General features: G+C 40.6%; 1 long non-coding RNA gene across 1 annotated transcript in view; it reads left to right on the top strand.

Moving 5' to 3' along the window:
• Window positions 1–890: 890 nt before the first annotated feature.
• The window catches only part of LOC144376302 (uncharacterized), a 34,434-nt gene continuing 7,368 nt past the window's right edge, over window positions 891–27,956 (top strand). The window contains exons 1-2 of the long non-coding RNA XR_013436605.1: window positions 891–1,315; window positions 8,893–9,009. This is a non-coding gene — a long non-coding RNA (uncharacterized LOC144376302). The remainder of the gene's footprint in view (window positions 1,316–8,892; window positions 9,010–27,956) is intronic.

The following is a 27,956-nucleotide window of genomic DNA, read 5'->3' as shown; positions in this document are numbered from 1 at the left end:
TTCTCCTACAGTAGTTGAGGGGCAGGGTCTATGCAGTCCCAGCCCCAGGGCGTCTTGTAATGCGGGCCTCTCTTGCCCTGCTGTATAGACCAGGACTGAACAATAGGCCTGATTTGTGCCAATGAGATTTCCTCTCCCTCATAGGATTAGGCCCCTGAGAAACAGGTAGTGAGATGGAACATGTAGGAGTGCAATAAATAATTTGTCATGTAGACAAAGCAATAAATCATTTTCAATTATTTATAGTATCATGAAGTTGCAATTTAAGATCAACAACATGCAGGCTGGGGATGTGGCTCAAGTGGTAAAGCATTTGCCTGGCATGCACAGGGCACTGGGTTCGATCCTCAGCACCACATAAAAAATAAAATAAAGATGTTATGTCCGCTGAAAACTGAAAAATAAATATTAAAAAAATTCTCTCTTCTCTCTTAAAAAAAAAGATCAACAACATGCTTTCTATAAATGGTTTTATTCCATTTTGATCTAGTTGAAAGTTTTAAAGTTCAACCATTTTGGCATTTTTGATTCAACTTCAACTACCTAAGGATATTTTTTATGCTATTTTTGGTTGTTAAATGTTGTATTTTTAAAAATACCAATACCAGTGCAGACGGTTTAAAAAAGAATCCCAACAGCATGAAAAAAAAAACCCAGTGAAGAGTGATCCCCATTTCCTTCTGATCTCCCCCACGTGCAGCCCTCTGCAGGGTTGAGCCCTGTTTACAGCTCCTAAGTGTCACAGGGCTGCACACCCGACATGGGTGTTCACAGCTGTACCGTCTTACCCACACAGTGGCGCACTTGGGCATCGCCTCTTCTTCTCACCAGTTAACATAAGGTGGAGTTGGTTTCATGACGTTTCCTGTAGCTCCTTCTTATCAGTCGTGTGTGGTATTCTAATGCTGCCATACTGCAATAAATAAATGACTCCATGCTTACGTCTTTATGCATGTGTCATAGGGATTCTGTAAGAAAAATTTCTGGAAGTAGAATTTCACTGCAGGAGATTTTTATGTACAAGAAGATTTGGAGGAGAAATGATTTTGGGCTATAGCTTTAGCCTAACAATGAATCAATCCCTGATGGGATTAGTTGAGTGGTAACTAGAGGCGGGTGGGCTGTGGCTGGAGGAGGTGGTTATTGGGGCGTAGCTTTGGGATATAAGTTTGTGTCTGGTGAGTGGAATCTCTGTCTCCTGGTCACCATGATGTGAGCCGCTTTCCTCTACCACCCTTTCCTGCCACGAAGTTCAGCCTCACCTGGAGCCCAAAGGAATGGAGCCGGCCTTCTGTGGACTAGGACTCCTGAAACTGTGAGCCCCCAAATAAACTTTTCCTCCTCTACAGTTGTTCTGGCGGGGTCCTTTATCCCAGCAGTGAAACAGCTGACTAAAATGCCAACTCTGGGTCACAATGTGTATTCTTCATTAAAACACTGTCTAACCAACTTAAATCTGTGCCAGACTGATAGTTAAAATGTCAAGGCTTTTTCTTGTAGTACTAAAGAACATTTCTCTTATTACCGTGGAATTGATTTTTTTTTCCAGACGTTTAAAGGTCATTTCCTTTTGTTTGTCTGTTCATGTTCTTGGCTCATTCTTCTATTGGGTTCATATTACTTTAAAAATAAAACAATTATTGAAAGTGCTATGTCAAGGAAAGAAATCGTGTTCAGGCAAAATTTTGGAGATGGAAAAGACATCTCAAAGTTTTCAATGACTTTACCAGAAAACAAGAATTTCCCCTCCTGGCTCCCTTTACACTACATTCTGTGAGAGATCCACACAAGTCTATGTGACTTATCATCAATATTCTTGTGACCCATGTTTCCAATTATTGGCCTCAAGTCTACATTAAAAACTTCAGAAGTTCTGATATAGTGTGAAAGAAAAAGCCAACCAAAATATTTTGTGTTTCAGAGGTAGTCCTAAGAGGGCTAGCCAGTAATAGTAATGAAGATATAATAAAGTTTAGCCAATTTTAATTTATGTCTGACAGTTGAAAATTATGCATAAATATATTTAAAAATGGAATTTGGAATTGAAGTCCATACACATATATGTACAAACACTTTTATTTAAATTAATTTTTTTTTAAAAAGAGAGAGGAGAGAGAGAATTTTTTAATATTTATTTTTCAGTTTTCAGTGGACATAACATCTTCATTTTATTTTTATGTGGTGCTGAGGATCGAACCCAGCGCCCCGTGCATGGCAGGTGAGCGCGTTACCGCTTGAGCCACATCCCCAGACCCTTAAATTAATTTTGAAGGTCAATCAAATATGGTCTCAGAAAAACCAATCTACCAAACAGGAGTTGGTTGCTTTTGTCCAAGGAATGTGTTTCAAGGGAGAAGATGCTTGAACTTTCTGAGGTTTAAAATATAGGCTAAAATCCAGAATAATGTTCATCAGAGGTGTGAATCTGAGCTCAACAACTTTGTGATTCTTTCTGCCAATATGTTGTTATAAAATTATGGGATCCTCTACTTGCACTTCGGTAAGCACAGGACTGGTGGCGGACACCCCAGGAATGTGAGATGTTGAACTAAATGAGCTCTAAAATTCTGTGCTTATGTGAGCAGGAACCTCAGGGGGATTCAATCCAAGATCTGACACATGTCCCTGTGGGACAGTTAGCAACAGTCTTTGGAAACTCTTCCTCCATAGAAGAGGCCACTGGTGTCCTCATAGATGTTCTTTCTGTGGGATCTAGAACGTCCACACTGTCCTCACTTAAGGAGCATTGCTGTCAATCAAGTGAAAACCTGGGAACCATTTCTTGTAAGTGGAGTTTAACTGGCAACCTTTAAAAGGATGGCAAAACTGGAATCAGCCTAGAGGCATGTCGACTGTGATTTTTCTCCCCTAAGAAGTGGCTTGGTGTGTGGAACCCAAGAGTAGGACTGCTGAGTCTGATGTTTTCCCTGTAATAAAACATTTGATATTATTAACTACATGTGGAGAATCCAATGAATTGGATAATCCTTTATGCATTTTAAAGTAAAATATATATCTTTTCAGACTCTTAATAGTTTCTACTTTCATGCTTATGCAAAATTTGGCCTCAATCCACCATTCGATTTCCTGTGCTCCATCCCTGTGTGCCGACTCTAAGAAACTGAACGTTCCTTTGGAAAAGTGTGATTCAAGTGGCCCCAGGCTACATGTGTGGCCAACAGAACAGTTTCCATACCAGCAGAGACCACAGAAAAATAATAATATTTTAATTTCCAATGAGAGTTGGTTTGGGTGGGCTCAACACACTCACATGGATGGCTTATTACATCTACACACCAGTCGCAGTGTGTATTCCTCCTTCCCATTTCTTCCCATGTCTCTGTCCTCTGCCTGGTCTCCTGCAGGTCTCCTGGGCCCCGATGCACCTTCACTCTCCGTTTCCCTTCTTTGCTGTTCTAAGTGACCTGGAACCTCTCTGACTGTTCTAGGGGCAGCATCCTGAGATAACTCAGGGGAACAGCTTCTTGACTGAGCTGCTGAGCAGAGATTGTCTCAAAGGAGTTTATATCTGAGGTTTTCTGGAGTGGTTGGAACTGTTCTTGTGTGTTCAAGTAAAGTGCCTAAAGAGAAATTTTTTTTTATCAAAGTAAAACCACTTCTTATTTCCCTCCATTCCATTTTCTTCCCTGAAGTCATTTCATGTCTTTTAAAATTAATTTTTATTTGTATTAATTAGTTATACATGACAATAGAATGCATTTATGCACTTTGATATACATAGATGGGATATAACTTCTCATTCTTCTGAGTGCACATGTTGCAGAATCATATTGGTCATGCAGTCACATATATACTTATAGTAATAGTGTCTGTTTCATTCTACTCTCTCTCCTATCCCCACATTCCCTCCTCTCCCCCCTTCACTTCCCTCTACCTAATCTAAGGTAACACTATTCTTCACAATAATGCCCACCGCCTTATTGTGAATTAGTATCTGAATATTAGAGAAAACATTTGGCCTTTGGTTTTTTGGGATTGGCTTATTTTGCTTAGCATAATATTCTCCAACTCCATCCATTTACTGGAAAATGCCATAATTTCTCTCTTCTTTAAAGCTAAGTAATATTCTATTGAGTATATATTTCATATTTTCTTTATCTATTCATCTATTGAAGGACACCTAGGCTGGTTCCATAGTTTAGCTATTGTGAATTGAGCTGCTATGAACATTGATGTGGCTGCATTACTGTAGTATGCTGATTTTAAGTCCTTTGGGTATAAACTGAAGAGTGGGTTAACTGGGTCAAATGGTGGTTTCATTCCCAGATTTCTGAGGAATCTCCATACTGCTTTCCAGAGTGGTTGCACCAATTTGCAGTCCCACCAGTAGTGTATGAGTGTACAATTTTCACCACTTCCTTGCCAGCATTTATTGCTGCCTGTATTCTTGATGATTGCCATTCTGACAGGAGTGAGATGAAATCATAGAGTAGTTTTGACTTGCATTTCTCTAATTGTTAGAGATGTTGGACACTTTTTTCATATTTGTTGATAAATTGTATTTTTTCTTCTGTAAAGTGTGTGTTCAGTTCCTTATTTCTTTTATTAATTGGGTAATTTGGTTTTTTGCTGTTAATTTTTTTAGTTCTTTATATACCCTAGGGATTAATGCTTTATCAGAGGTGCATGGGGTAAAAATTTTCTCCCAATCTGTAGGCTCTCTCCTTTGCTGAGAAGAAGCTTTTAAATTTGAATCCATCCCATTTATTAATTCTTGATTCTATTTCTTGTGCTTTAGGAGTCTTGTTAAGGAAGTCAGATCCTAGGCCAACATGGTGAATATTGGGGCCTACTTTTTCTTCTATGAGGCACAAGGTCTCTGTTCTAGTGCCTGAGTCTTTGATCCACTTTGAGTTGATTTTTGTGCAGGGTGAGAGATAGAGGTTTAATTTTGCTACACATGGATTTCCAGTTTTGCCAGCATCAATTGTTGAATAGGCTATCTTTTCTCCAGTGAGTATCTTTTTAAAACAACAATCTTATTATTGCTCCTGTGTTGAGGCTTCCTCTGGTTCTCGTTGGTGCCATAGGGAAAAGCTTGAGTTCACATACCAAGGACTTCACGGTTGTCTCTGGTCCTGTCATTTCTCTTCTCCACAGACTTACTCCCCTCCTGGTCCTATGGTGGGGAGGAAGGAGCCATCACTAAGAACATGGGCTCTGGAACTGGATTCTTCTTGTTGCATCTGTGTGGCCTCCAGCAAGCTGCTAACCTTCTAGGCCTCTGAGTTTTCACATGCTCTTCGGGATAATAAAGGAGCCGACTCATGAGGCTCAAAACGTCCTCCCCCTTTGCCAAGATTCCTTTCTTTAACAATTCTTCGAAGATACACGCCCACCCACGTACGACATATAGACGTGTATGCATTTGTGTGTGTATTTTAAACTGCCCTCAAAACCTTGCTTGCTGTCAAGGCCTGTTAGATGAGCTGTGCTTTTGTTTTCTCTTGGCTTTAGAACTTTAAAAGCTGACAGTTCTCATCATCAACGTTAGTTGAGTGTCATAATGTCAGTGAGAGCACCGATGTCATCGTTCCCGTTGGGAAAAAAGGCCTTGCAAGGCTTTCGTGGCTACCCTTGTGTATTGTGATCAACATCTAACTTTGTCGTGGTTGTTCTGCTTAAAGACGCCATCTTTCATTTACAGGTAAATGGACAGAGTTGGAGAACTTCATGCCGAGAGAAATAAGCCAATCCCAAAACACTAAAGGCCAAATTTTCTCTGATATGCCGGTGCTGATCCATAATGCAGGGAAGTTGGGGATGGACCCAGGGGAGTCAGGGGAAGTGGGGTTTGGGGTGAGAAGGGTGGAACATTAGATGGACATACCCTGTGTGCGTGTATGACTGCATGAATGGCATGACTGTGTCGTGTACAGCCAGAGGAATGAGAAGCTGTGTTCAAGTTGACGTGCACTCTGCTGTCGTGCATAACTAATTAGAACAAATAAAAGGAAAAAAAGAAAAATAAAGACGCCTTCTTTAGTCTACACTGGATTTGTTGACACTGGACCTGTGGCTGCAGCACAGTGCCTCACCCCTGATCCATGGAACAGGGGTGTTTCCCCCACAAAGCACACCACAGCCTCCGGTCCTTGGGGCCACTCAACAGCTCTCTAGCTGCATGTGGGGACCAGTGTAGGCAGCAGGGTCACCAACAGAGAGCTGCAGGTGAAGGGGGAGCATTGCCCTGCCTGACCCTCACTGGGAATGTGTGTGTCTTGACTTCAGTTTTTCCACCTCTGCATGTGTGTGTAAAGGACCCAAATATTGCTGCAAATATCATGGGGGAGGGGGTTTCCAAGAAATTTTGTTAAATAGGCCAATGTGCAAATATAGACTCTGTGAGGATCCAGTTTACTAATGTCTGTGGCTGTTTCTCAAAGGTTTTCAGAAAGATTTAGATAAACATTGCAGTAAGTCTTATAAGCACTTATGTGTGACTTCTATAACAAAAAGTCCCAACACACTGTCACATATGATGTACACAGGTGTGTGAAGTTTGTTGGAATTTCGCTTCACAGGAGGCTGAATTTGGCTGCTTATCTTCAGAATGGGGATGGGTATAGTCCATGGCTTTCAAAATTATGGTACAATTGTTTTTAAAATTCAATCAAAAAGCAGTCACACATCATCCCAATTTTATTTTTATAATTTATTTTTTGGTACCAGTGAATGAACCCAGGGGTGCTTATCGACTGTACCACATCCCCAATGCTTTTTATTTTGAGACAGGATTTGCTAAGTTGCTTAGGGCATCACCAAATGGCTGAGGCTGCTTTGAACTTTCTATCCTCCTGCCTCAGCCTCCTGAGCCACTGGGGTTACAGGAGATCATCCTTTTGTTCAAAGCTCTTGCACTAGGCCCCAACAGACAAGGCTAAAATTAAAAATGGATTCAGTTATGAACTGAGCTCTTCATCTGACCCTCCAAGAAGTCAAGGTTAGATAGTATCAAAATGTCCCAAATTGGCCAGTTTTAATCCATCTCATAATGTATCCTTCTGTCTTAATCTTCTCCAAAAGAAAGAATGTAGGCCAGCACAGTGGGAGCACAGTGGCGGGAGGGACAGCGAGAGTCCCAGGGGCAGGCGGAGTGCAGTTCAGGGTGTGAAGGTTAGTTGACCTGGAGCTGGTCGTTCCTGGAGATCTGTGATCAGAAAGAGGACAGGGTCCCACCCATGCTGCAAAAGTGCCCTCTGGCTGCTTGGTGCAAAGTGAGGTGATGGTGGCAGGAGACCTGGGCCAGGAGGCCTTATTCCCAGCCTAGTAGAGGATGGCAGTGGAGTAGGGGACATGGCAAAGGAATGTCTTGGGAATGTAGCCAGCAAGCTGTGCTGTGTATCTGGTATCCAGTGGGCTCAGAAAGAGAATTAGAGCAGTGAATCAGCCGCTCAGATGTGTGAAACCCCTTCCCCATACAGAGCCCAATACCAGCTTATAACCCCCAGTTGTCTTGGCATCTAGGCCAAGATGGGTGCTTAGAATGGAGCTCAAAGGGGCATGGCACAAGATGCAGCTCAGCAGGGACCAAGCAAGGTGATGGGTGCAGAAAGAGGAGCTTTATGTGGAAGGAGATCATAGATATGATCACTACTCACATGTTCTTAGATTTTCCCCTAATTATCATTTTTGTAATAGGAATTGTGTTTTGTGAATGACAGGATGGTCAGATTTAAGGATTATGGAAACTGAACTCCTCCCACAAAGGTGTGTGTAAGTACGAAACATGCATCTTTTCAAGGTGATCAAGGCTTTCTTGGCTAGATATCTATTTTGCTGGCTATAGTCTGCCCAGCTAAATTGTAACTTTGTTGGTTATAAAGAAAGAAGAGAATGTTAAATGATTCTTGGTGGATTTGTATAAAACAAGTTGGGCAAAACCACTGAAAGTCTGTTTTCCAGTGAGGCTTCTCATATGCGGAAATCCACAGATGGGCACAGAGAACCTGTCAATGAGAACACCCTGCTAAGGGTTTGCCTGCATCATCCTTCAAATTTCTTGTAATAAAGTAACATCTGAAAAGAATATTTTAATATTTTCACTGAGAACTTACCAAATTTCACTGTAGGCTCCTAAAATTTGCAGTACTGTGTTGAGGGCCACAGCCGAGTCGGGATGACTCATGGCATTTTTGCCAAAAGTGGTGGTTGAGAGGTGACGCCAGCGAGTTCTCCTGGAGTTCCCGCGGAGTTCCCGTTGAGTTCTAGTTGAGCTCTCGAGAGTTCCCATTGGTTGGGGAAGTGCTGGAGGAGGGATATTTCCGGTTGCTTGTTCCTGGGGAGAATTCTCAGGGGAGCCTGTGTGGGGAGTGTGCTGGTGGAGTTCAGAAATAAAGTTTGTTCCTGCTTCAGTGGCTCATGATTTGTGCCCAGCCAGACTGCGGCAGTACTGAGTCTGGCCATTTGTTACCCACATCATTTGAGTGAGCGTGCAGTAACTTTCTCCTAAGTCCACGTGGCCAGAGCGCACATTCATGAGCCTGCAGAGGCCCAGTGTCTTGATTCATGGACCTATTAAGTAAGAAATCTGTGGTTTTCTTTCAGCAAGTAAAGAGAAAGGGAAAAAGAGCATACAACCTGAACAAAAACAGTGTCTTTCAATGTTTCTTTTTCCTCGTGGATTTCTCTATCCTCTGTAACAGATACCTTCCGTGAGTGTTTTCTAAAGGATGCTCGCTAGCCAGTGGAACTTTCCATTAGCTTTCTTACTTGCCAGAATTATTCAGACCTCCTGACATGATGTGTGCTCGCCCAATAATAACAAACTGTACCTCTGAAATTTTAGCTGCATGTAGAAAAGCAGCTTAAGTCATATATTTAGCTTGCCGCTTGTGTTTAACCTGACTCCTGCTCTCCTTCCTTTTTCAGGAATTTTAAGATTGATTATTTGGAAACGAACTGGAGAAGAAGTATCAGCAAATTGACCAAGAGCTGGACTGGAGAAACAGCAGCTCTCTGGCCTTCGGTTTCAGACATGGGCTGGAGGTAGGAAAACCGATCGCATGTGGAGCCTCAGGTGACCTGAACAGCAGTTGGGAAGTGAATGGAACCCTTGTGGGATTTCCTTCTCACCCTCCATCCTTTTCTCCAGGGAATGTTTCCCAGCTCTTTCACAACAGTCTGTATTGTCCAACTCCTTATCTTTGGCCCCCGCACCTGGAATGCACTTCTTTTTTTCTATAATATTTTTGTTTTCATTGGTGCATTTTAATTACACAAGAATGGTGGATTTCACTGTAGCTTATTGATACATGCATATAAAATAATCTGATCAATTTTCCTGCCCAGTTCCTTTCCCTTCCTTCCCCTGATCCTCTTCCTTGACCTTGTTGGTCTTGCTTTTACATCCACAATGCCCTTCTCTGCCCGCACTAGCTTCCCCCGCTGGCTGGTGAGCATCCCCGACTGACTAGCAGAGAAGACATACTCTACCACTCTCAGGCTGCCTCACTTCACTTACATGAGGCTCTCCAGTTCCATCCCTTTCCCTGCGAATGACTTACTTTTGTCCTTCATCATGGCTGGATAAAACCCCACTGTATATATACCCCACCCCACGTGTCTAGCCACAGATGAGTTGGTAAGGAAAATGTGGACCGTTTCATCAAGATCTCAGGTTCTCCCAGTATGTCCTCCCAGCCATCATGAGCTTGCAGAAATCTTGGCACACCACAAAAAGCCTTGGATGTGAACTGATGGGTGTTCCCTGTTTCACTCAGGCCCCTTAGGTGTGGCCCAGTGTGATACAGACTCCTCTATTCCTCTCATGCTCCCCTTCCCTACCCCAATATGAATCAGCCTCCTTATATCAGAGAAAATATTCAGCATTTTTTATTTGGGATTGGCTAACTTCACTTACCATTATCTTCTTTAACTCCATCCATTTATCTGAAAATTCCATGATTTTAGTTTCTTTTATTGCTGAGTAAAATTCCATTGTGTATATATGCCACGTTTTTTAAGCCATTCACCTATGGAAGGGCATCTAGGTTCGTTCTACAGTTTATCTATTGTGAATTGTGCTGCTATAAACATTGATGTGGCTGTGTCCCTGTAGTATGCTGTTTTTAAGTTTTTTGGGTATAGACCAAGGAGAGGGATTGCTAGGTCAAATGGTGGTTCAATACCCAATTTTCCAAGAAATCTTCATACTGCTTTCCATATTGGTTGCACCAGTTTGCAGTCCCACCAGCAATGTATGAGTGTACCTTTTCCCCCACATCCTCGCCAACACTTATTGTTGTTTGTATTCACAATAGCTGCCATTCTGACTGGAGTGAGATGAAATCTTAGAGTGGTTTTGATTTGCATTTCTCGAATTGCTGGAGATGATGAACATTTTTTCATGTATTTGTTGATTGATCATATATCCTCTTCTGAGAAGTGTCTGTTCAAGTCCTTGGCCCATTTATTGATTGGGTTATTTATTTATTTTTGGTGCTTAGCTTTTAGGGTTCTTTATATACCCTAGAGATTAGTGCTCTATCCTATGTGTGAAGGGTAAAGATTTGCTCTCAAGATGTAGGCTCTCTATTCACCTCACAGATTGTTTCTTTTGCTGAGAAGAAACTTTTTAGTTTGAAGCCATCTCATTTATGATTCTTGATTTTAATTTTTGCACCAAAGGAGTCTTATTAAGGAAGTTGGGGCCTACTCCCATATGATGGAGATTAGGGCCTACTTTTTCTTCTATTAGATGCAGGGTCTCTAGTTTTATCCCTAGGTACTTGATCCATTTTGAGTTGAGTTTTGTGCATGATGAATGAGAGGGGTTTAATTTCATTTTGTTGCATATGGATTTCCAGTTTTCCCAGCACCATTTGTTGAAGAGGCTACCTTTTCTCCAATGCATGTTTTTGGCACCTTTGTCTAATATAAGATAATTGTAATTTTGTGGGTTAGTCTCTATGTCCTCTATTCTGTACCACTGATCTACCAGTCTGTTTGGGTGCCAATACTATGTTGTTTTTGTTTCTATTGCTCTGTAGTGTAGTTTAAGGTCTTGGATGTTCTGTTCATGGTTTCTTACTATCTTCGCTGTGTGATCAACTTCATCTTCCAGATTGTATACTTTGTCTTCACTATATGATGTTCTTTCTTCCAAGTGATCTAGTCTGTTGATTATGCTTTCTATTGAGTTTTTTATTTGACTTATTGTATCCTTCATTTTAAGGATTTCTGGTGGTTTTTTTTTCAGATTCTCTATCTCTCTCTTGAAGTAATCTTTTGCTACCTGTATTTGCTCTCTTATCTCTTTATTGGAGTGATCAATTTTGCATGTATTTGCTCATTTGGGTCATTCTTTAATTCATAGATCATTTTAATTATGAACCCTCTGAACTCCTTCTCTGACGTTTCATCAATTTCGTTGTCCATGGGTCCTGTTATTGTAGTGTCCTGGTTTGTTTGGGGCACTTTCCTCCCTTGTTTTTTCATGTTGTCTATGTGCCTTCCTTTCTTGCACTGTGGATCTGAGATATTACAGTTTCTGCCCTATATTCTTGTAGTACCTGTGCAGAGTGTCTGTATCTCACCTTGATGTTGGGCTTCCAGGTCCTTCTGGTGTCCCTCAGTGTGTGCTACTGCATCTAAAGGTGGTGGTGGCAATAGCCAAGGTAACTCGAGATAATAGTTAAGGTGCTCCAAGGTGGAAGCAATGTCTTACAGAGATGGGGCTGAAAGGGTGAGGAAGGAACTTGTTATAGAATTTTGAATACATCCTCAAAAAGCTTATTAAACTAATGGCATGGTGTTTAAAATCTTGGCACACAAAGAGCTAATAGTGGAATGGAAAGAAAATGTATTAGCCTTGGTGAAGATTCTTGGCTCAATGATTAAGATCCACAGAAGCCCTGGGGAAACTGCATATGTATTCTCTTAAGTACAAGTTGCCACTTGCATTCTTTTTTTAATAGTTTTTTTTTAAAATAATATATCATGGAGGTACATGATGGTGAGATTCACTGTGGTATATTCATATATGTACATAGGAAAGTTAGGTCAGATTTGTTCCACTGTCTTTCCCTCTCCCATCCCTCCTCCCTTCCCTTTATTCCCCTGTGTCTACTCCACTGATCTTCTCTTTTTTATCCCAACCCTCTTTTTTAGATTAGCTTCCCCATATCAGAGAAAACGTTCAACCTTTGGCTTTTGGGGATTGGCTTGTTTCACTGAGCATGATATTCTCCAGTTCCATCCATTTACTGGCAAATGCCATGATGTCATTCTTTTTTATGGCTAACACTCCATTGTGTGTGTGTGTGTGTGTGTGTGTGTGTGTGTGTGTATCTATATCTATCTATATATATCTATATATCTATATCTATCTATCTATATCTATCTATCTATATATATATAGATATATATCTCACATTTTCTTTATCAATTCATTGGTTAGAGGGAACCTAAGTTTGTTCCATAGCTTGGCTATTGTTAATTGAGCTGCCATATACATCAATGTGGCTGTGCCACCATAGTATGCTGATTTAAAATTCTTTGGATAAATACTTAAGTGTCAGATAGCTGAGTCATATGGTGAGTCTATTACAAATTTTCTGAGGAATCTCCAAACTACTTTCCAGAGTGTTTGCACCAATTTTTAATCCAATAATGAATGACTGCACCTTCTCTCCACATCCTCATCAACGTTTATTGTTACTTGTATTCTTGATCATTGCCATTCTGACTGGAGTGAGATCGAATCTCAGTGAGTAATAATTTGCATTTCTCTAATTGACAGAGATGTTGAACAGTTTTCATATGTTTGTATTTATTCTTTTGAAAAAAAATGCTTATGCTTATTTATTGATTGAGCTGTTAGTTTTTTGTATATTCTGGATATTGATGCTCTATCTGAGGAGCATGTGGCAAAGATTTTCTCCCATTCTGTGGGCTGTCTCTTTCATGCTCTTATTTTTTTCCTGTGAAGAAGCTTTTAATTTGATACATCCCACTTATCAATATTTTATTTTGCATGTTGTGCTTTAGGAGTCTTGTTGAGAAAGTTGGTTCTTGAACCAACATGTTGGAGTGTTGAGCCTGTACTTTCCTCTAGTAGACACAGAGTTTCTGGTCTAATTCCCAGGTCTTTGATCCATTTGGAGTTGACTTTTATGCAGGATGAGAGATGAGGTTAAATTTCATTCTGATACATATGGATTTTCAGTTTTCCTAGCACCATTTATTAAGAAGGCTATCCTTTCTCTAACACACCTTTGTACCAGATAACTGTATTTATGTGGGTTTGTCTCTCTGTGTTCTACTCTTTTCCATTGGTCTTCATGCCTATTTTGGTGCCAGTACCATGTTGTTTTTGTTTCTATAGCTCTGTAGTATAATTTAAGGCCTGGAATTGTGATGCTTCCTATTTAACTTTTTCTAACTTATAATTGATTTGGCTATTTTGGGTTTCTTACTTTTCCAAATGAATTTCATAACTGCCTTTTCTAGTTCTACGAAGAATATCATTGGGATTTTTATGGAAATTGCATTGAACCTGTATAGCACTTTGGGTAGCATGACCATTTTGACAAAATTAATTCTGTTTATCCAAGAACATGGGAGGTCTTTCCATTGTCTAAGGTCTTCTTCAATTTCTTTAGTGTTCTATAATTCTCATTTTAGAGGTCCATTACCTCTCTTGTTAGATTGATTCCCAAATATTTTATTATCATTTTTTTTGAAGCCATTATGAATGGGAAGTTTTCCTAATTTCTTTTTCAGCAGATTCACTATTGGAATACAGGAAAGAAATTGATTTGTAGATTCTGATTTTGTATCCTACTTTTTTTCTGAATTCATTTATGAGTTCTAGAAATCTCCTGGGGGATTTTTTTGGATCTTTTAAACAAAAGATGAGCAAATAGAGATAATTTAATCCCCCTTTTCCCCTAGTTGTATCCTTTTGATTTCCTCCTCTTGCCTGATTGCTCTGGCTAGAGTTTCAAGGACTATGCTAAATAGAAGTGGCGAGAGTGGGAATCCTTATCTTCCTCCTGATTTTCAAGAAAATTTTTTCAGTTTTTCTCCATTTTAAAATTTCATTCCTGACTTATTCTGTTATCTATTCATCCTTCAAATGTGTATTATTTAATCTCCAGGTGTTAGAGTGGTTTCTGGTTTTTATTGTTGATTTCTAATTTCATTCCATTATGATATGATAGAATGCAAGGTATTTTGTTTTGTACTTGCTAAGATTTGCTTTGTGACCTAAGATATGGTCTGTTTTAAAAAATGTTACATGTTCTGCCAAGAAGAAAGTATATTCAGTCATTGGTGGATGAAATATTTTGTAGAATATTGTTAGGTTTGTATTATTAATCATAGCTTTTAGTTCCGTAAAGTCTTTATTAGTTTGTCTGGATGATCTATCCAGTGGTGAGAGAGGGGTGTTAAAGCCATCCTACTGTATTGTGTATATTGGGAAGGGTTTGTTTGATCTACGTAGATGCTCAATTGTTTGAGCATAAATATTTATGATCATTATATCTTGTTGATGTATGATTCCCTTAACCAGTATGAAGTGCCTTCTTTGTCTCTGCTGGAAATCTACTTTATCTGATATGAGAATAGCTATCCCTGCTTGTTTATGAGTCCCATGTAAATGGTATGTTTTTGTTTTGTTTTTGTTTTTTACCACCCCCATTCTTTGACCTTCAGTCTGGGAATGTGTTTGCCTGTTAAATGAGTCTCTTGCAGATAGCATATTTTGTGGTCTTATTTTTTAAAACAATCTGCCAACTTATGTCCTTTGATTACAGAGTTTAGACCATTTATATTCAATGTTATGATTAAGAGAAGATTTTTATTCCCTTCCATTTTGATTTATTTCCAGTGTTTAAATAAGACTTGATTCTACTTTAATTGACTATTTTTCTAGTGTAATTCCTCCCTGTGCTGGTGGTTTTCATTTCTTCTTTATGAAATATTTCATTGAGTATATTTTATAGTACAGTCTTTCCAGTTATGAATTCTTTTAGCTTCTGTTTATCATGAAAGTTTTTTTTTCTTCATCTTCAATTCTGAAGCTTAATTTTTCTAGGTATAGTATTCTCGGTTGGCATCCATTTTCTTTCAGAGATTGGTATATATTATTCTAAGCCCTCTTGGCTTTTAGAGTCTATGTTGAGAAATCAGCTGAAACCAGATTGGTTCACCTCTAAATGTCATCAACTGTTTTGCCATTTGACATTTAGTAATGTCAGTGTTTTTCTTCAGGTAAAGAATATCTTTTCTAGGCTTCAGACATGGCTCCAAGAGAAGTGGACATTTTTTCTGATATCCATGGCTAGTACTTGAAGAACTGTCAAGATGGCGAGTGGATTCAGGTAGCAGCCCTCGACTCCCATGCATCCCAGCAATGAAGCAGTGAAAGAATAGCTGACCAGAAAAGGGAGTGACACAGTAAATACCATGAAACTCAATACTGGACAGTTTGAGTGTTGGGGGGACTTGGAATTTGGTTTCTGGGGCAGAAGAGGAGGACAGAATTCCTTGATCCTGAACTCTGACCAGGGTGGGTAAAAAAAAGAGAGAAAAAGGGAAAGGAAAAGCCCATAATCTTACTTAACAATAACTGGAAAGTAAAGCATCTCAATTAAAATGGACAGAAGCAGTAAAGACAGTGTAGGGATGCCCACAAGTGATCCCAAACTGTGGGCAGAGAGCTATGCCAGGCAGGGCAGCCCTTCTGGAGAGTCCATAGCCATCTAGCCTCCCTAGAGGAGATTAAATCAGCACAGCTTCTCCCAACCCTCAGATAGAAACAAATAAAATCACAGGGGATGCCTCTGAAATGGGTTGTCTCAGTAATCCACCTAGAACGAAACTATAGAGAGATGGCTGTTAGCTGAAGGCTATAAACACCAATTAACAAAAGAAAAACAAAAAGTAAGTAGAAGAAAGATCAGTAGAGTAGATGAAGGGGTGTAGGTGGAGGGAGGAGGGGAGAGAATGAGGAAGTACTGGGGACTGAAGTGGAATGAGTTATGTTCCATGCATGGATGATTGTGTCCAAATGAACCCATTATTAGGTAAAACTAGTATGTACTGATAAACACATTCAAAGAGTAATAGTTCAAGCATCTCCTATACCATTTATGTATTTGATCAGTTTTTGCAAAAAGCTGCACAAAGTATAATTGTATTAATATTACAAAATGTTCTTGGAATATTTTTGTTCTGCGGTGATTTTCAAAGAGGCACTTTGAAATTAACACTTTTTAGCAGTGTTTCTAGAAGTAGACAGATTCTGCTTTCTTTGCTATCTCAAATTTTCTGAAGGGAGGAAAATCAGTCCATGACTTTGAGTCCAAACATTTGCACCGCTTCTTTTGTCAAGGTGTTTACTGAGGAATTGTGTCTATTGAATTGTAAGACCATTTAATTTTCCTGTTTGTCGGAGACCAGCTCCAACAGGGGGTCTCAGGAGACGAACGGATGGTGAGGAGTCGGCGAAAGAGGGGGTGGAGAAACAACACAGACACCAAAGTGAAGGTGTTGATCCCAATCTTTACTTGTGAAGTTGATCATATATACTTTTCATTTTGGCAGGCTTACAGTACTTTGTGGTTACAAAACAGGAATCATTATTCAAAGAAACAAAATATTACGTAGTTACAATTAGAATAGAAGAATGTATCTTGGCTTAAGCATAAGCAAGCATTTGTACTTTCAGTTCGAGTTTTGCTTTGAGCTGTTTCTGCTTAGTTAACTTTTAGTAATAGTTACAAATGTCCCAAACTATTGGCCTATACCTTGACTATTCTTTCTTGACTTACTGACTGGAACCGGTGCCATGGTTATGGCAAGTGGTTGACTTGTTATTACTTTTAATCAAACAAAAGTAAGAGCACAAACCATTGTGCACAGGAACAAGAACAAGTTGCCCAGTATTAAACACTAATCTATCTTCTTAACATTAATTTTTCTTCTCTAGATTTTAATTTAATTTCTCAAAAACTTCCTTGACAGGAATACAGGGAGTTTTTCTTTAGACATTAACAATTTACACTCCACAGCTGAATCATTGCATTTAGAGCAAACAGATCTATGCTTTAGAAGTAGTTGCATTAATTGGGAAAGTCATGATTTTTCCTTCATACTTAATGGTCATATGAGAAATCGCAACTATACTTATTAAAGGAATACAAAAACAAATCAGCCCATTCCCAGAAACATACTGCGCTCCTCCAGAGGATGGACGCCTTGCGCCATCCACCTCAGTAGGGCCTTGCCATTGCCTGAGTCAGGGGAGGGGCGCAGCACCTGTTCCTGTGGTTGTTTACTTCGGAGGCTGTATGAGGAAATCAGCACCACCGTGGGCAGCAACTTTTCATCCTTTGTACTTCTACAGGGCAAGAGGTGTTTCCTTCTATTCTTCAAAGTTAGACTTTTTCTTCAATAACTCCTGAGAGTTCTTAAATTGCAGAAAACTATTCAACCCATTTCCTACTTTTTTGGAAAAATTGTATTCACATAAATGATAATTCCACTTAATTTTTATGATTCAAACAACCCAGGGAATTCCTATGCACTGAACTGAACCATCTTTATGAAGTTATTTCTTAATCTACACTCAACTAAAGTCAAATAGATGTTTAACTAAAATGGAGAAGATGATCTTGGAAGTCACAAAGAAGCCTATTTACAGGTGGAGATGGCTGGGATTACAGAGCACATGAAACAACTCATTTGAGCTTGCATTAGTATGGTCAGTTCCCACTTTCCAAACTGATTGTATTTCAAAAATTCATCCTAGAAGTCAACTGCTGGGAGCTTAGAATACAGTTCTTCTTAAACCATGCATCCTGTGTACTGCCCTGATTCCCATACCAGCTCTTGAGAGCCTCCTTTTTAAATTTTTTTAAAAAATTATTGGTTGTTCAAAACATTACAAAGCTCTTGACATATCGTATTTCATACATTTGATTCAGGTGGGTTATGAACTCCCATTTTTACCCCGATACAGATTGCAGAATCACATTGGTTACACATCCACGTTTTTACATATTGCCATACTAGTGACTGTTGTATTCTGCTACCTTTCCTATCCTCTACTTTTAAAAAAGGCATACCAGAAATGTACATGGATATGAACAGCATTCAGAAGACAGCTATCATGCACAATGGTGCTTTCTGAAACAGCAAGTGCCATCAAGGGAGTCCAGAATATTCTGGAACATCTTCTTGAAATGGGACTCTGGGTTAATACCAAAGTGTCCAGAGCCTACACTGCTCTTGGAAGCTCTCTGGAGTGTCCCTTACCCTTCTTACCAGTGGGCAAGGCTTCCTGCATCCCCTGGCTGGTGGCTCTTTTCTTCCAGTGGCCAAGAGCACCATCAAGTGGAGTGCTTTCTGTGCTGCTGTCTCCCTGGTTCTTCATCTTCTGTCTCTGTGCTTTAGGGACCTTTATGATTGCACTGGGCCTGTCTCAGGACAGTGGGGAGCTGAAACTTTAAACCTCCATCCTTTTGTTCCAATGAAAGAAAATTTAAATTCAGACACTGAAAATCACCCAAGACGATTTTATTATAAGTGAAAGTGAAGGGGAGGTGAAGTGAGAGGAAAATAAAGCAGGGCAGGGCTCAAGCAGAGAGCATTCCCAAGAGATGGAGTGGGTCGTCTCTAGGCAGAGAATGACAAGGGGGACAGAGCTGCTTCCACATTGATTATTGTTTGACATTCACCTTGAGAACTTCTTACTCTTTGTCCTCCTTCACATTAGAGAGCAGACTTTTTGACATTAGTTGGTCCTTTCCAGAATTGTCATGGTGGCCACTCTATGCAGGGGGGCTTCATCTACAAGTCAATTCCATGTTAATGTGGGCTTTGGGGACAGTAACTGGTCAGATGTTACCTTGGTGCACCTGTACTGCTAAAGGAATCTCCCTTCCCAGACACATGGAGACACCTACAGCCGAAACTCCTAACTTCATATCCACCTCGATGGAGCCTGTCAAGAGGCAATCCCATTAATACTTTTATTTTGATGTATTTCCCCAATTAACTCCTTTTGCTTGTTTCTTCTCTACAAATTAATGGCCACCAAGTAGTTGGAAGAAGACTCTGAAAGTGACTTAAAGAGAGCCTATGACCTTGCCATGCATTTTGCTGGTCATTACTAACTACTCCCTAACGGGTCTATGTGGGTGATCAGGTCAACCGATAAGCAAGCTTAATCCCACCTATGACTTTAGTTCCCTGTTGTGTACAACATTACTGCTCACAGTTGCAGAGTCAGGATGTGGACTTCTGCCTGTCTCAGGAACTATCCAGTGAAGTTGAATCTGCTAATATTCAATGACTTTGTGATTTCATTTCTAGGAGAAAACATAGCCAGGTTCAAGGGAATTTATATAAGACAGCTGCAGCACTGTTTGATAGTCAAACGTTGAAAAACAATCTAAATGTCTCTCAGTAGGAAAAGGGATGAGTTATGGTCAGGCTGGGGCATCCACATGGTATTTCTCAATAACACCAGTTGCAAGAAGACATTTACTCCCTGGTCCAGTTATGTAAAATTTAAAAGCTAGAAGACGTATTTCATGGTCTCCCTGAATGAGCAAATACTCCTCCCACGAGCTGCGGTGTGTTCAGACTCTCCCTTGGCTCTCCAGTCTGTGTTTATGCCTACTCACAGGCCACAGCCACCTTCTGTAGCACGGTTTGGGAAACTGCCCAGGAGTGGCCTGCCTGTCTGTAGGCAGAGTTTTATTAGAACAGAGACAGCCCATTACTTTACTTAATGCCTGTGGTTGCTTTGATGACATATGGCAAAGTTGGGTGGCTGTAACAGAAGACCAGATGCCCTTCAAGTCAAAGCATTCGCCACTGGATCTTTAAGAAAGGCACATTAGTGCCACAAATTCAATGAGTTGACACCATTGGTTCCACTCAGGTATTGGGCTGGTCCCTAGAGATACAACAATGTACAATGGTCCCACTTTCAAGGAGGTTAGACTAGTAGAGAAAGAGATGCAAAATGTAAGTTCAATAAAATATCTTATACCCTAGGAAAAAAGTTGTTTATAACATGATAAAGTGGGAGAGGATACTTTTTCCTCTGGAAGGATGGATAAGTGAAGGTTAACATGAAAGGCACCCGGCTTAAAATAGCCACTCAGTGCTGTGAGCTCCTTATTGTGTTTATATTTGTATGCTGTGTCCTTGTTTAGTCACTTTTTTTTTTTTTGCCACTGTGACCAAAAGACCTGGCAAGAACAATTTTAGAGGAGGGAAAGTTTATTTTGGCTCAAGGTTTCAGTAGTCTCATTCCATGGACAGATGGCTCCATGGCTCTGGGTCCAAGGTAAGGCGGAACATCATGGCAGAAAAGTGTGGTGGAGGGAAGGAGCTCAGGACATGGCACCAGGAAGCAGAGAGAGAGACAGCCCCACTCTCGAGGGACACAGTATGTAACCCACAGGCACCCCCTGATGACCCAGCCTCCAGGCACACCCAGCTGCCTAGGTGACCACCCAGGTCCCTATCAGGGATGAGCACACTGGTTAAGACTCTCATAACACAACCATTTTTACCTCTAAGCCTTTTTCATTTTGTCACACATTAGCTTTCAGGGGACTACTCATATCGAAACCATACTGTCTTCATCCTTTGATACTGCATGAATGACAATAAAGAAATTAAAGTAGGAAAAGAAGCCAGAAAATGGGCATTCAGAAGAGGAGAAAACTCAAAGTGTATTCAATACTGAAAAATGAGTAGCATTAGTTTATACTTTTTTTGCAGGTTAATATTTCAAAAATAATAGTTTTTCTGATTGTCTGCATTATTTTTATTTCGCTGAAAATATAAAACTGTCATTTTACCAGATACATGGCCATTTGCTTCCCCTAACACTAACTATAAATAAGGTGAATAATAAAAGGTTTCTAAAATTATTTTGGTTTAGCATTCCTGCTAATGTTTTCTGGAACATATATGCTTGTAAAATGTAATGTGATTTACTTACAGTGTGCCAAAATAACTTATAAAAAAACAAATCTCCTTTGTTGATGACAGAACATTTATTTTCCTTGGTGCGTCCTTAGGGAAAAAAAGTGTAGATAAATTGTCATTTTTCATCATTATTCAATATTATTTAATCACTTCCACAGGCCTATTACTTCTCTGCTGACTATGTTATTGGGTTAATCATGTTTCCCAAAAGGGTCATTACAGTTAATTTGCCTCTTAATATCTTTCAGAGGAAAAAAATCAGTTTTATCTGTCTCCAAAAAATAATAGTTTATTTATTTATTTTTACTCTGCTTCTCTTTGATCATTTAGTGTCTTCGTGTATTTCTTTTTTCTCTCGAGAGTTATGCCAAGGACGAGTTGGGACCTTGCCTAGAACAAACAGACTTCGCCCAATTAAAAAATTATTACCTGCTCTCCTTTCCTGGATATATTTCCCCCCTAAGGTTTTAGCTCTCATGGAAAGTTTGAACATAAGTGTGTTTTTAGGATTAATTCATGATGCTATCACAAGCTTCTTAAAATCCTTTTTGTCCTTTGTCTGGTGGGGCCTCACCAGACTAATAGTTTACTGTGGGCCTGGAATTTCTCGCTTAGTTCTATGCTGTATAGCAGCAGCATGAAATTTCATTAGCAAACAGAAAGCGGACTTTCATCTTTTTATGAAATGCCCATTTAAACTCAGTTTCATAGCGCGCCTGTGGTTTTTATTCAGCCTCGGTAACAGTTTTTCTTCTGCTATCAATGCCTTTCTTAATGAGATGCAAGAATCAACACTATTAGTTGATGGAATTAAGCCAGATGTCCTTGATCACCACCAAGGGGCATTGGCTCTGGGGCATTGGGCAGTGTCCCCTTCCAGATGGCCTTACTCTTGGGGCAGACTAACCCCTAGCCTCTACTGATGGTCCCAGGGAGAGGGACTTTGTAAAGACTTCTGCAACATTGGAGAGGATTGGGCTCACATGAGTGTTAGAGAGTCTTGACACTGTTGTGGTGACACCGTTGGACATTGAAACTCTTACTGAAAAATTGATAACTTTTCTCTTAATTGTGGATTGCTTCAGAAGCCTGTGACCTTTTATGTTTAAAAGCACTTACTAAGAGCAGCAAATTTTACACCACAATTTTTGGCGCATATAGTTATATACATACACACATATTTATATATGTGTGTGCGTGCGTGCACTCATGTGTGTGTATGTGTGTGTGTGTGTGTGTGTGTGTGTGTGTGTGTGTGTGTGTACTGGATGGCTTTGAGTTTGCAATCTTCCTGTCTTAGCCAACCACATAGCTGGGATTGCAGGCTGCATCAGGCCAGGTTCCAGACTTCTTATTTGCCAGATTCTCTATTTGCAGGAAAATTGAAATATTACTGAAATGAGCCACTATAGCCAATGTGTGACTTTTGCTAGATTTTCTGTGGATATTTGCTTGATGAATCTTGTTTAACTCACAGAGGGTTGGAGGTCAAGGGGCTGAACTAAATATTAGGATTTATAGGAAAATTACTGTTTGTTAATTTCTTCATATGAATTTTGGAATTGGTCTGTTGATTTAAAAAAAACACCAAAAGCAAAACAAACAAATCAAAGAAACTAGGTTTTACTTTTTTGGGGATAACTTTAGATGTGTAGATTAATTTAGGAAAAAATTAACCATTTTTTTATGGCCAATTTTGTCTAAGAACTGGGTAGGCTTTTGTCTTTCAGGACCATTTTCAAGCCTTCATCTTAGAAGGTTTTCATTTTTTTTGCTAAACATTCTGCTGTTATATTTCTTTGAAAAAATTATATCCACTCTCTTACATTATATATAATTTTTATTTTTTATTGGTTGTTCAAAACATTAAAAAGCTCTTGACATATCATATTTCATACATTAGATTCAAGTGGGTTATGAACTCCCATTTTTACCCCAAATACAGATTGCAGAATCACATCGGTTACACATCCACATTTTTACATAATGCCCTATTAGTAACTGTTGTATTCTGCTACCTTTCCTATCCTCTACTATCCCCCCTCCCCTCCCCTCCCATCTTCTCTCTCTACCCCATCTACTGTAATTCATTTCTCTCCTTGTTTTTTTCCCATTCCCCTCACAACCTCTTATATGTAATTTTGTATAACAATGAGGGTCTCCTTCCATTTCCATGCAATTTCCCTTTTCTCTCCCTTTCCCTCCCACCTCATGTCTCTGTTTAATGTTAATCTTTTCCTCCTGCTCTTCCTCCCTGCTCTGTTCTTAGTTGCTCTCATTATATCAAAGAAGACATTTGGCATTTGTTTTTAGGGATTGGCTAGCTTCACTTAGCAGAATCTGCTCTAATGCCATCCATTTCCCTGCAAATTCCATGATTTTGTCATTTTTTAGTGCTATGTAATACTCCATTGTATATAAATGCCACATTTTTTTATCCATTAATCTATTGAAGGGCATCTGGGTTGGTTCCACAGTCTAGCTATTGTGAATTGTGCTGTTATGAATATCAATGTGGCATTATCCCTATAGTACGCTCTTTTAAGGTCTTCAGGGAATAGTCCGAGAAGGGCAATAGCTGGGTCAAATGGTGGTTCCATTCCCAGCTTTCCCAGGAATCTCCATACTGCTTTCCAAATTGGCCGCACCAATTTGCAGTCCCACCAGCAATGTACAATCCTCTTTCTATTTCTAGCAGCCCTCTTACAGTCTGCAGCCCTCTTACTGTTCTGGCTCTTCAATCTCCTCAACTCTGTCCTGTGGGAGTCATGTGAGTCTTGATGCTTTCTCTACAGGTTCTATAATGTATCTTTTCTTTCACTTCTCACTTTCACCTTTCTCTTCCCCTCCTCTTTGTCCATCCCCTTCCCTTCTTCTGCCTAGAAGGAGGCTAGAAGCCAGAGATCATCTTCTTGGCCAATTCGTGTCCCTATTAAGCTTGACGCTGGAATTTGTATTTTACAGGTATGTTTGTAATAACTTGAAAAGATCTACCTGCTGACTTCCCCCCTTTGCAGTGTTGGGAAGCAAATCCAGGGCTTTGTGCAGACTTTCCCACTGAGCTGCCTCTCCAGCATTTTCTAATGGTTTCAATCCACTGGATATTACATATTACTAAATATTGCTTCAACAATGCTGCTAATCACATATCAGTGCAAATCCAGGCCTCGTGCAAGTCTTTCTGTGCTCAGACAAGTGGGCTATCTCAACTTAGTGGATAGACTATTTAGGTATTTACTTTTGACACGCTTTAAAATTTCGGATAATATCCTTTGTCTTGCTCTATAAACAGAAGCTTAATTTATTATTTTTTTGTGGGGAGTGGGTAAATTAGTATAAAACATGGGATTGGAAAGATCACTAACAGAATCTTCATATCTAACAACCAACAGGTTATGTTAGAACTTATTTCTTCTATGATCCAGAGCTGTAAGACTAAATGATCCCTCACTGCATGCTCCAGTAATGGTCTGATCGAACGTCCTCTCTTCACTGGGAGGAAACCGAGTCCTTGAGAAGGCAGGCTGGACATGGCCACATGCAGTAGTTAGTTAGCAGTGGATGCCAACTGGAAGGCAGGCCCTTCACTTCCTGCACGTGTTGAGGCTTCTCAGAGTAACGTGCCTCTGAACCAGCCATTCTGCTTAGGACAAGAATCCCAGAATATGTGTCTACCAAAGAGTAGCTGGACTTCCCCCAGGGCAGGACTCCAGTGAACACAGTTATTAGAATGTCAGTTTGTACTTCTTGACATAGGCAAACTCTAACTTATAATTCCAAGATTTTTAAAAAATTCTGGGGTAAAATATGTACTAACCTACATATCTTGATTACTATCAACCTAAAATAGTTGAATAAGTCTTAAATTGATACCTGAACTTATTTACCATTTATTTGGATGGTGCAGAAGATGTGTTCTCTCATATTTGTAGATTGGATGATTTGCTTACATTGAATTCAACCATAGGGAGGTCAAGGTCTCCTTTTCCCCCGCGATACTCTTTGAAGGCATATCCATCTGTTTGAGAGCCACCTTCTTCACCCTGGAAACAACTTGTCTAGTAAACTGTTTCCAAGCGTTTGGATTGTGGCAAATATGCAGCAAATCCGTGTTTTGAAAAAGAACCTGTGATTTTATTGAAAATGAGTTCAGGCCCACATGAATAACAGAGAAAGCTGCCATTGCTGGACAGCTCTGAAGGCCTGGCTTTAAGGTCAATGAGAGTCCCATGGTAGATTCTTTATAAATTCAATCTTTGTTTAAGTCCTTCCTGAGTATCATATCTGTCTCTGCCTATGGCAGATTTTTCTAGGGAAAAGAAAACAAAACAAAACAAAAACCCTTTGGGTAGTTTTTCATGAGGCAGGGAACACAGAGAACACATGAGAAGCACACATCATATAGTTTGCCAACCGGTAATAAGTGCTTTGGAGGAAAGCAGACGGGAGGGAGAGAGCATTGTGGGGAGGGTCTCGGCTCTCTGCAAGGGGTGCAGGAGGCCTCCAGGAAGCTGGTGTTCTGAACCCTGGAAGCAGTGGCAGGAGCCGTCGCTGAGATGTCTGGGGCAGAGGGCCTTTTGTGCACACAGGGCAGCAACGATGCGGACACTTCTCTTCTCCCTCAGGCCTCTCGCTTTGAAGAGGGCCCTCAAAGGGGTGACCCGGGGCTGGCAGCCAGCTTCCTTTCTGGGCAGGATGCCCCTGAGTGAGCTGGAATGTGCCTCCACTCCCAACAGGAATCACCATTCTTGAGGTGAGGAACGGGTTGCATCTTGATATTCAAAGAACAATAGTGAGGAGCAAAGGAGTCTCCAGCCTTCAGACTCCTTCATCTCGTCTGATATTGATTAGAAATCTTCTTGATGTTCTGCTGACCCGAGACAGTGAATCACAGCCCAGATTCCAGTCCCTCCTCTTTCAAAGGACAGATTATTCTCTTTCGGGTGGCTAAGTATTATGAAGCACTGGAGACAAATCATGTGTTACCTTAAATACACACGACTAACAAAAAAATGAAGCTGTCTGTTCTGTAACCTTATTTGTTTCCTCAGGAAGCAATGAACATTTCTCGCTTGGCCTTGAAGCTTATCATTTGGAGCTTCGCCTAATGATAAGAGGATATTGTGCCAGCCTGCGTCTATGTCCTCCTTGTCAAAGTTTGCTCAGATAAAGAGCTTTGCTAGCTCTGAGGCTCTGAGAGTTCTAGCTCTGGGAACAACAGCAGACAGAGTCCCCAGAACAGTAACAAAGAAGAGCAGGTAGACATTCAGCCCATGGGGAGATGGGACCACAGAGCGCTTCCTTTGGCTACAGAAAAGACTGACTTGATTTGATGAAGATTGTGAATTCTTGAAGGCCACAAAAATGGTTAAAAGCTCTGGGTTTCTTTGATTTTCTTTTTACAGTGGTGCTGGGTAAAGAACCCCAGGCCTGAGGCAAACCAGGCAGGTTTTTCTCCATGGGCTAACCCCCTCCCCCTCCACTGGCTTTGATCTTATCAAGTAATTAGGACTGGAAAATATCACCCTCTAGAAGCTTCATGCCTAAGTACACTAGCGATTTCCTCCTTAAACTGAAGGCCAACCTCAAAGATTTTGAAAAAAGTTGGACATCCAAGAGAATATAAGTCTCATTTTTTAATGTCTCTGGCAAACAGAGTTATGCTGGACCCCTGTGAAGTCAGAGTGACCTACAGACTGGATGCTTCCTATTAATCATTTACTACTTTTCAATAAGAGCAACGTGCCCAGAGTCACAAGCCTGCCTTGGGTTTCTTGGGATGGCTCTTGGAGGGTTGTACTATTGCTAACCTATGTTGGAGCTCTTACATTGCTCAGCCTGGTAGGGGAGGTAGAGTCAGCCCATCACGGCTCTGAAGGAAGGGACAGTGGTGGGTGGGGAAGAGGGACTTTGGCAGACCTCATTCTACATGAAAGCTGTGGAGATGCAACAGAGAAGATGACTACAGTGATCTTGGCTTCAAAACCATATTTGAGCCAGGTGCAGCGGCACACACCCATCATCTCAGCTGCTCAGGGGGTAAATCAGAGTCCAAGTCCAACTTGGGCAATGTCCCTTCAGGCATCTGTAGCACCTCTCTCCTTGGTGACCCAATATCAAAGTCATGTTTGTCTACTGTCCCCTCTCCGTGGCTGTGGTTTTCATTTAGACATTTAGACGGGGTCCTGCTCACTAGACAGACGTTCCTGCATCCCTCAATTGTGGTTATCTTAAAGATGGAGGACACTTCAAGTATTTATTACCTAATTAAATTCAGTGTGCAGGATTTTTGAAACTGTTTCAGAGGAACCTAATTTTAACCATATCCTGGTTTTCTTTCTTTTATTTTTAATGAGAGATAATTTGTGGGTAATGAGGCGTTCTAAAACACTCATCCTGCTAATGAAAAGGCACAGGGAAGGAATTTGTGCTGAGCCTGAGGCTTGGAAGAGAGCAGAGGGAGAGGAGGACTTTCCAGGGGCACAAGGCACATTTACAAGGTCACAACCTGCTGACTGATTTCAGATGTAGGAGCAGGGAGTGTGGGTAGGGAGATGTGTCGCCGTCTGTGATGGGCTAGGACAGCTCCATGGCATCTTGGAGTGCCACCTTCCTTCTGTCTCTCCTTGGACACGTGTGGTGGTGGTGGTGGTAGATTTGATCTGTGGGAATGTTTGTCCCCATGTGCAGCTGGTGACGTAAAACGCTCAATTATCACAGCATGGCGCATCATCGTCTCTTTCTTTTTCCCGTTTTGATTACATTTGCGATCACGGTCTGAATTCACTGAGAAGTGCCCAGAATGAATTCACTGATCCCAACCTGGACTCATGTGCTGCAGTTAGTGCAGATGCCTTTAGAGAGCATTAGGTCTCAAATAACAAAAGCAGTTTGATGTTTGGGAGCTCTTGCTAGCCAAAGCAGTTGAGGAACATCTGGGGACAAGCTGTGCTTTCTGTGCAATCTTGGGGTGG

The sequence above is a fragment of the Ictidomys tridecemlineatus genome, chromosome 3, assembly GCF_052094955.1.
Source record: "Ictidomys tridecemlineatus isolate mIctTri1 chromosome 3, mIctTri1.hap1, whole genome shotgun sequence".
In the NCBI taxonomy this organism is placed as follows: Eukaryota; Metazoa; Chordata; class Mammalia; order Rodentia; family Sciuridae; genus Ictidomys; species Ictidomys tridecemlineatus.
This window is presented reverse-complemented; position numbering and strand designations above follow the sequence as displayed.